The sequence below is a fragment of the Lithobates pipiens genome, unplaced genomic scaffold (genome assembly GCF_037356315.1).
Source record: "Lithobates pipiens isolate NorthernLeopardFrog02 unplaced genomic scaffold, aLitPip1_a1.2 Scaffold_19, whole genome shotgun sequence".
Lineage (NCBI taxonomy): Eukaryota > Metazoa > Chordata > Amphibia > Anura > Ranidae > Lithobates > Lithobates pipiens.
The window spans coordinates 455,750,395-455,759,783 of NW_027507764.1; positions in this window are offsets into that span (position 1 = coordinate 455,750,395).

A 9,389-nucleotide genomic window follows, 5' to 3' on the forward strand; every position below is an offset into this window, starting at 1 on the left:
GATTGCCCGACGCGATGGAACTCAACCTTCTATATGCTTGATAGGCTGCTCCAGCAGAAACGTGCAGTTAACGTCTACCTGTATGAACTCTGCGGCAGAACAGGTTCTGGGGAGCTGGGTTTTTTTTCACCGCGCCAGTGGCTGCTCATGCGCGACGCATGCAGACTTCTGTGGCCATTTGATGAGATCACCAAACTGGTCAGTCGCAGCCATGGCGCCATCAGTGACATGGTACCTTATGCCTTCTTTATGGAGCATGCATTGCGTCGTGTCATTGATCAAGCTGTGGAGGAGCAGGAGCGGGAAGATGAGGAAGTCGCAATGCTGGATGAATTCTCAGGGGGGGGGCTACTCTATCTGAGACAAGTGAACAACAGGAGTCTGAAGAGGAGTCAGAGGAGGATGGTGCCGGGGCGGATGAGGAGGAGCAAGAAGAGCATGCTTTAAACCTTTCTGGGATCCCTGTTGTGCGTGGATGGGGAGAGGAGAATGAAGAGGACGACATTATCCTGGATGATGAGCAGGAGCCAGGCCACCACACCGCTTCCAGTTTAGTGCAAATGGGGGCCTTCATGCTCCAGTGTTTTAACAGGGACCCCCGTATAAAAAGCATAAGGGTCAAGGACCAGTACTGGGTGGCAACGTACTTAGACCCCCGGTACAAACACAAAATGGCGGAAATGTTACCGCCGTCACAGAGGGCTGTCAGAATGGAGCACTTCCAGGCCTTGCTTTGCGAAATGCTGCATTCTGCTTTTGCGTGCGCTGGCAGAGGAGCAATTCCCACTCCCAGAGAAGGAGTTGCGGGTACCAATCCAACAGCGCCTGCAAGAAGAGGCCGGTTTGAAGATGTGTTGGTGACTTCTGATATGAGGTCATTCTTTCAGCCGACCCATCGACAGGTGTCATCCGGAGCCAGCATCAGGGAACGCCTAGACCGTCAGGTGTCCGACTACATCGGGTTAACGGCTGATGTGGACGCTCTGAGGAGTGATGAACCCCTGGACTACTGGGTGGGCAGGCTTGACCTCTGGCCAGAGCTTGCCCAATTTGCAATGGAACTGTTGGCTTGCCCCTCATCCAGTGTCCTGTCAGAAAGGACGTTCAGCGCAGCAGGGGGGATTGTGACCGATAAGCGTACTTGCATAGCTCACGACAGTGTTAACTACCTCACATTTCTAAAAATGAATGAGGCATGGATCTCGGAGGAATTCAACACATATGACCAGTAGACCATGTATATGTCTATAAACAATTTTTTTAATCGAGCACACAGACCTTCTTTCTTCATTTGGCTCACTCCCTTGTCCAAAAAAAGCACACCGTACTATATGCCCGTACCCTCCTGTTTGAAGAGGTTGAGCGGTGTCATATTTCTACTGGGGCTGCTTATTATGAGGGGCTCCCACCATCCCTGTGCTGTGCTGACTTCCTCTTGGGGCTGTACCTCTGCTGTGCATATTATTAGGTGCTCCCACCATCCCTGTGCTATACTCATTATGAGGGGCTCCCACCATCCCTGTGCTGTGCTGACTTCCTCCTGGGGCTGTACCTCTGCTGTGCATATTATGAGGGGCTCCCACCATCCCTGTGCTATGCTCATTATGAGGGGCTCCCACCATCCCTGTGCTGTGCTGACTTCCTCCTGGGGCTGCTTATTATGAGGGGCTCCCACCATCCCTGGCTATGCTGACATCCTCCTGGGGCTGCTTATTATGAGGGGCTCCCACCATCCCTGTGCTGACATCCTCCTGGGGCTGTACCTCTGCTGTGCATATTATGAGGGGCTCCCACCATCCCTGTGCTATGCTCATTATGAGGGGCTCCCACCATCCCTGTGCTATGCTGACATCCTCCTGCGGCTGCTTATTATGAGGGGCTCCCATCATCCCTGTGCTGTGCTGACTTCCTCCTGGGGCTGCTTATTATGAAGGGCTCCCACCATCCCTGTGCTGTGCTGACTTCCTCCTGGGGCTGTACCTCTGCTGTGCATATTATGAGGGGCTCCCACCATCCCTGTGCTATGCTCATTATGAGGTGCTCCCACCATCCCTGTGCTATGCTGACTTCCTCCTTGGGCTGCTTACGGTGTAGGTGTCAGTGCTGTATATCACGGTGCTGGTGTGAGTGCTTTATGTCACGCTGCTGATGTCAGTGCTCTCTATCACGGTGCTGGTGTCAGTGCTTTATGTCACGCTGTTGATGTCAGTGCTCTCTATCACGGTGCTGGTGTCAGATCACTCTATCACGGTGCAGGTGTCATTGCTGTATGTCACGCTGCTGCTGTCAGTGCTTTCTATCACGGTGCTGGTGTCAGTGCTGTATGTCACGCTGCTGATGTCAGTGCTCTCTATCACGGTGCTGGTGTCAGATCACTCTATCACGGTGCAGGTGTCATTGCTGTACGTCACGCTGCTGGTGATCATCTCCTGCACCCTCTTCTTTGCCTACCCTGACCTTCCCTCTCCTCCATTGCCTTCATGCGCTCCACAGTCCTGAATTGTCACAACAATTTCACATATAAAAAAAGAATGCTTGTAGTTGTCGATCCCAGATTCACCTCATACATGTGTTATGTCATTGGCCATGTGGTGGGACTATGTTTGCACAGCTAGTAATTATTTTGTGGCTGCAAATTTGACCTGTAGGTTTGCAAAGTTCGCCTCCCATTGAAGTCAATGGGGCCCGCCGCGAACGTTACGGTTTGCGAACTATCGGCCACGTTCGCGGTCCCCGTTCGCGAAACGTCCCATCGGAAGTTCGTCCATCACTAGTAAACAGTACAGGCACTTCTGAAAAGGAATCTCACTAAAAACCTTAAAAATGATCCAAATAAATACACACACTACCTTCCTATAGCTGCCTTTATGGACATAGACGTGGCATGTTCACCAATGCCAAGAGCCTGGTGGACAAGATGGGTGAACTAGAGATACTGTTGTATGAGCAGGATTTAGATTTTGTGGGAATTTCAGAGACTTGGTTCAACAGCTCTCATGATTGGCTGGCAAACATTCAAGGGTATACCCTTTATCGCAAGGATAGAGAGGGTAATAAAGGGGGAGGGGTATGTCTGTATATCAAGAATAATGTACAAGTAAATGTGAGAGATGACATCACTAAGGGAGCTAGGGAGGAGGTGGAATCCTTATGGGTAGAGCTCCAAAGGGATGAAGTTAAGGGGAAAATACTGGGAGTATGCTATAGGCCCCCTAACCTGAGGGAGGAAGGGGAGATAGATCTCCAATCACAATTTGGATTAGCAGCAAGGATTTTGCTTCTAATGATTTTTAAGTGTTATCATAATGGGGGATTTTTACCTATCGAGACAGACTTGGCAGAGGGAACCACGCATTCATCTAAGGCTTGCCAGTTCCTAAATCTCTTGCAGGACAATTTTATGGGTCAGATGGTAGACGCACCAACTAGAAATAAAGCGTTACTGGATCTACTGAATACCAACAATACAGACCTGATCACGGATGTGGAAATACGAGGCAATTTAGGTAACAGCGATCACAGATCAATTGGCTTCAGTATAAATCACACAAATAGGAAACATAAGGGGAATACAAAGACACTGAATTTCAAAAGAGCCAACTTCCCTAAACTATGAACTTTGCTAGAAGGCATAAATTGGAATAAAATCTTAGGAACAAAGAACACGAAGGAGAGATGGGTTTGCTTTAAGAGCATATTAAATAAGGGCATTAGCCAATGCATGCCATTGGGTAATTAATTTTCAAAGAGCAAACAAAAGTCCTGGATGGCTTAACTCCAATGTAAAAATGCGTATAAAAGCAAAAGCAAAGGCCTTCAAAAAATACAAGCTTGAGGGATCATCATCAGCATTCAGACTTTATAAATAATGCAACAAGAAATGTAAGGCCGCGTACACACGGGCGGATTGTCTGGCCAACTAAGTTCGTCAGACAATCCGACAGACAGTCCATTCAAAATTTGCATGAACGGACTTGACCACACACAATGAGCAGACAGTCCGCTGAAAGCGTGCGCGATGACGTCTACAGCACGTACGACGGGACTAGAAAAACGACGTCCTATACACTGCAATGCAACCTTCGGCCGTGTAAATCCTTTCTGAGCATGTGCCATACTTAGTCCAACTTGCCTACACACGAGCGGACTGTCCGCTGAAACCAAGTTTGGACGGACAAAATTTCGGAAATTCCGTAAGACTTTGTTCGTCAGACAGTCCGCTGAAAAAGTTGGACAGTTGGACAGACAATCCGCCCGTGTGTACGCGGCCTAAGGGTGCAATAAGGACCGCTAAGATAGAACATGAAAGACACATAGCGGCGGAGAGCAAAAGAAATCCCAATAAAATTCTGTAGGGAGGACAAACCATATTGGCCCCATAAAGAATGAGGAAGGACGTCTGGTTACAAAGGATGGGAAGAGGGCAAAGGTATTGAATTTATTCTTCTGTTCAGTCTTCACGAGGGAATCAGGGGGCTTCAGTAACCAAAACTGCAGTGTTTATCCTCATGACACATCACAGGAAGCACCCCCATGGTTAACAGGGGACAGAAATAAAATTAGACTTGGGAAACTTAACATTAATACATCACTGGGACCAGATGGCTTGCACCCGAGGGTACTTAGGGAACTCAATCAAGTAATTGCCAGACCATTGTTCCTATTTTTTACTGACAGTCTACTGACTGGAATGGTACCAGCTGATTGGAGAAAAGCCAATGCAGCACCAATATTTAAAAAGGGCCCAAAATACATCCCTGGGAATTACAGACCAGTTAGCCTAACATCAATAGTATGTAAACTCTTGGAGGGGATGATAAGGGACTATATGCAAGATTATAGTAATGAGAATGGTATCATTAGCTGTAATCAGCATGGATTCATGAAGAATCACTCTTGCCAAACCAATCTATTAACTTTCTATGAGGATATGAGTTGCCATCTAGATAAAGGAAGGCCCGTAGATGTGGTGTATCTGGATTTTGCAAAGGCATTTGACACAGTTCCCCATAAATCTTTATGGTACAAAATAAGGTCCGTTGGCATGGACCATAGGGTGCGTGTATGAATTGAAAACGGTCTACAAGGGCGAGCTCAGAGGGTGGTGATAAATGGGGAATACTCGGAATGGTCAGGGGTGGGTAGTGGGGTCCCCCAGGGTTCTGTGCTGGGACCAATCCTGTTTAATTTGTCAATAAATGACCTGGAGGATGTTGTAAACAGTTCAATCTCTGTACTTGTGGACGATACTAAGCTAAGCAGGGCAATAACTTCTCCGCAGGATGTGGAAACCTTGAAAAAAGATGTGAACAAATTAATGGGGTGGGCAACTACATGGCAAATGAGGTTCAATGTAGAAAAATGTGAAATAATGCATTTGGGTGGCAAAAATATGAATGCAATCTATAGACTGGTGGGAGAACTTCTGGAGGAATCTAGGATCGAAAAAAGACCTGGGGGTCCTAGTAGATGATAGGCTCAGCAATGATATGCAATGACAAGCTGCTGCTAACAAAGTAAATAGAATATCAGCATGCATTAAAAAGGGGATTAATTCCAGAGATAAAATGATAATTCTCCCGCTCTACAAGACTCTGGTCTGGCCTCACCTAGAGTATGCTGTCCAGTTCTGGGCACCAGTCCTCAGAAAGGATGTACTGAAATGGAGCGAGTACAAGAAGGGCAACAAAGCTAATAAAGGGTCTGGAGGATGTTAGTTATGAGGAAAGTTTGCGAGCACTGAACTTATTCTCTCTGGAGAAGAGATGCTTGAGAGGGGATATGATTTCAATATACAAATACCATACTGGTGACCCCACAATAGGGATAAAACTTTTTTGCAAAAGGGAGTTTAACAAGACTCGTGGTCACTTATTAAAATTAGAAGAAAAGAGGTTTAACCTTAATCTACGTAGAGGGTTCTTTACTATAAGAGTGGCAAGCATGTAGAATTCCCTTCCACAGGTACTGGTCTCAGTGGGGGGGCATTGATAGTCTCAAGAAACTATTAGATAAGCACCTAAACGACTGCAACATACAGGGATATACAATGTAATACTGACATATAATCACACACAGGTTGGACTTGATGGACTTGTGTATTTTTTTCAACCTCATCTACTATGTAACTATATGTAAGAGCTCATTGCAAAATCTACTGGGCTTTAAATGGGCTGTTGGCACACTGCAACAAGTTTTAATGCATCTGTATCTTTTATCAATGCAGTGCACAATGCACATATGGATCAACTCTGTGTGTTATGGTATTCTGAAATGTATTTGCATTTTGGTTCTCTGTGCATGTGCGTTGGGGTACAATGCAAAAAAGAAAGGCAAGATGATGCACATTAGCTCATGCATTGATGTGTGTACAGTGAGGGGAAAAGTATTTGATCCCCTGCTGATTTTGTATGTTTGTCCACTGACAGAAATGATCAGTCTATAATTTTAATGGTAGGTTTATTTTATCAGTGAGAGACAGAATAACAAAAGAAAAACACTTTTCAAAAAAGTTAAAGATTGATTTGCATTTTAATTAATGATATAATTATTTGACCCCTTCACAAAACATGACATAGTACTTACTGGCAAAACCCTTGTTGGCAATCACAGAGGTCAGAGGTTTCTTGTAGTTGGTCACCGGGTTTGTACACATCTCAGGAGGGATTTTGTCCCACTCCTCTTTGCAGATCCTCTCCAAATCATTAAGGTTTCGAGGGCGATGTTTGGTAACTCAAACCTTCAACTCCCTCCACATATTTTCAATGGGATTAATGTCTGCAGACTGGCTAGGCCACTCTAGGACCTTAATGTGCTTCTTCTTGAGCCACTCCATTGTTGCCTTGGCCCTGTGTTTTGAGTCACTGTCATGATGGATGAGGGAAGAAGGTTCTCATCCAAGATTTGACGGTACATGGCCCCCTCCATCGTCCCTTTGATGCTGTGAAGTTGCCCTGTCCCCTTAGCAGAAAAACTCTCCCAAAGCATAATGTTTCCACCTCCATGTTTGAAGCGTGGATGGTGTTCTTGGGGTCATACCCAATATTCTTCCTCCTCCAAACATGAGTTGAGTTGATGCCAAAGCGCTTGACTTTGGTCTTTTCTGACCACAACACTTTTACTCAGTTCTCCTCTTAATCATTCAGATGTTCATTAGCAAACTTCAGATGGGCCTGTTCATGTGCTTTCTTGAGCAGGGTGACCTTGCGGCCGCTGCAGGATTTCAGTCCTTCACGGCGTAGTGTGTTACCAATTGTTTTCTTGCAGACTATGGTCCCAGCTGCCTTGAGATCATTCACAAAATTCTCCCGTGTAGTTCTGGGCTGATTTCTCACCGTTTTCATGATCATTGAAACTCCAGGAGGTGAGATCCTGCATGGAGCCCCAGACCAAGGGAGATTGACCATTATTTTGTGTTCCTTCCACTTGCGAATAATCGCACCAACTGTTGTCACCCTCTCACCAAGCTGCTTGGCGATGCTCTTGTGGCCAATTCCAGCCTTGTGTAGGTCTTCAATCTTGTCTCTGACATCCTTGGATAGCTATTTGGTCTTGGCCATGGTAGAGAGATTGGAATCTGATTGATTGCTTCTGTGGACAGGTGTCTTTTATACAGGTAACAAGCTGAGATTAGGGGCACTCCCTTTAAGAGAGTGATCCTAACCTCAGCTCATTATCTGTACATCTTGCTGATTGATAGGGGATTAAATACTTATTTCACTCATTAAAATGCAAATCAATTTATAACTTTTGAAATGCGTTTTCTGGATATTTTTGTGGTTGGGTTTACATCTACTTTAACAAACTATGCTCAATGTTAAAATAAACCTACCATTAAAATTATAGACTGGTGCTGGGTTTTAAGCCTCCCGATTGGCTGACAGGTGATGACATATAGATACATGAGTCAGTCATTCCAGCCGCCATGTGCAGGGAATGCACACTGAACATGCTCATCTCATTGTATATTTACCAGAACACTGCAAGCAGGCAAAGTATCTTACTGCGGAGGAGACATAGTAGGTTTAAATTGGCCAGTGGCAAAACAGATTAATAGTATAGTTTGTGAGCTTCTTTTTTCAAGTACTACACTGCATTGTCATTGAAGTTTATTAAAATGTCAGAACAGAAAACAGTGAACAAATGCATTTCAAAATCACAAACCCACATTTCACAAAACCGATGTTCCCAAAATATTTAAAATATAGGACCCATTTAAAAATGAAACCATGCCTTTACTGATACTTTTAAAAAATTGGGCATATGGAGTTACGGCAAGAGAGTACTGTGCACTTTGGGTAAGGGTGTGTGGTGTTCTGGTATTGCTATTTTTTCAGAGGAAGCGGTGAGGTGCTCTGAAAAAAGCTTTTAAACAAACTGTCAGCAACAACTTCTAGATACGCTCTACTTACCCCAAACTAAAAGCTATAATCTTAAAAAAAATCAAAATAACCCTATTAGAAAAAAAGGTAGCTGAGAGCGTCATGACGAGCTGACGCCGTGACCTCTGACCAGGGGGGAGGAGCCGGCATGCGTGCGCGGAAGCCCGAGAGGGAAGGAACACGGAGGTCTGTGGACATCAGAGCGTGAGAGGCTCCGAGCGGGACACGGACCGGATGGCGAAGTCACCGCTAGCACCGTCGGAAGAGACGCGGGGATTGACCCAGCGTTCTGGAGAAGGAAAAGAGCGGAGGTTCACCATCGGAGCGGTGAGGTGGCTGCTGACCCGTGTGTCTCTCTCCTCCTTCCCCCCCCCCTCCCTCTCTCCATCTGCCGGTCTGCCCTTATGTTACAGAGGCGGAGGATAAATGTACGCCTGGGGATCAGGCGACTGGAGAGGGAAATAAACCGGGTCGAGATAAAGTTTTCCTCCTGGATGAAAAGCAGTACAGCAAGGTATGAGTAAATGTCAGGGGGACCTGAGAGACTTGTTGGCTTGCTTAAAATTGGAAAGACTGGTAAGACTCTTTTTTTTCCTTCTTCGATATAAAACAAACAAATGTTCCTTTTTTTTTTCCCTTTTGATATCCTCAAATCAGTATAAGAGAGCGAGTGGAGTAGCTCCCTTAAAGGAGAAGTTGGAGGTGTGCAGGCTCTGTCTTGTACCATTTGGGCTGTATGCTTTCCCCTATGTGCATAATGGCAGGGAAGCATGAAAGAAATATGAACTTGGAGAAATATTAAGCGATAATTACTAATTAAATGGCGGAGGTGTGCAGTGGCAATTTTACCCCCTACTGGGCGAACTGAGAGCTTATGTGGTTTACATAAAACCCCTTTCACATAGAATGCGACTTGAGGAGGAGAAGGAAATAGGGGCGACAGGGAGAATTGTTGTGAAAACGGGAGAACTCTAAAGAGGTCTACTGGAAGTTGGTGCTAATAATTGG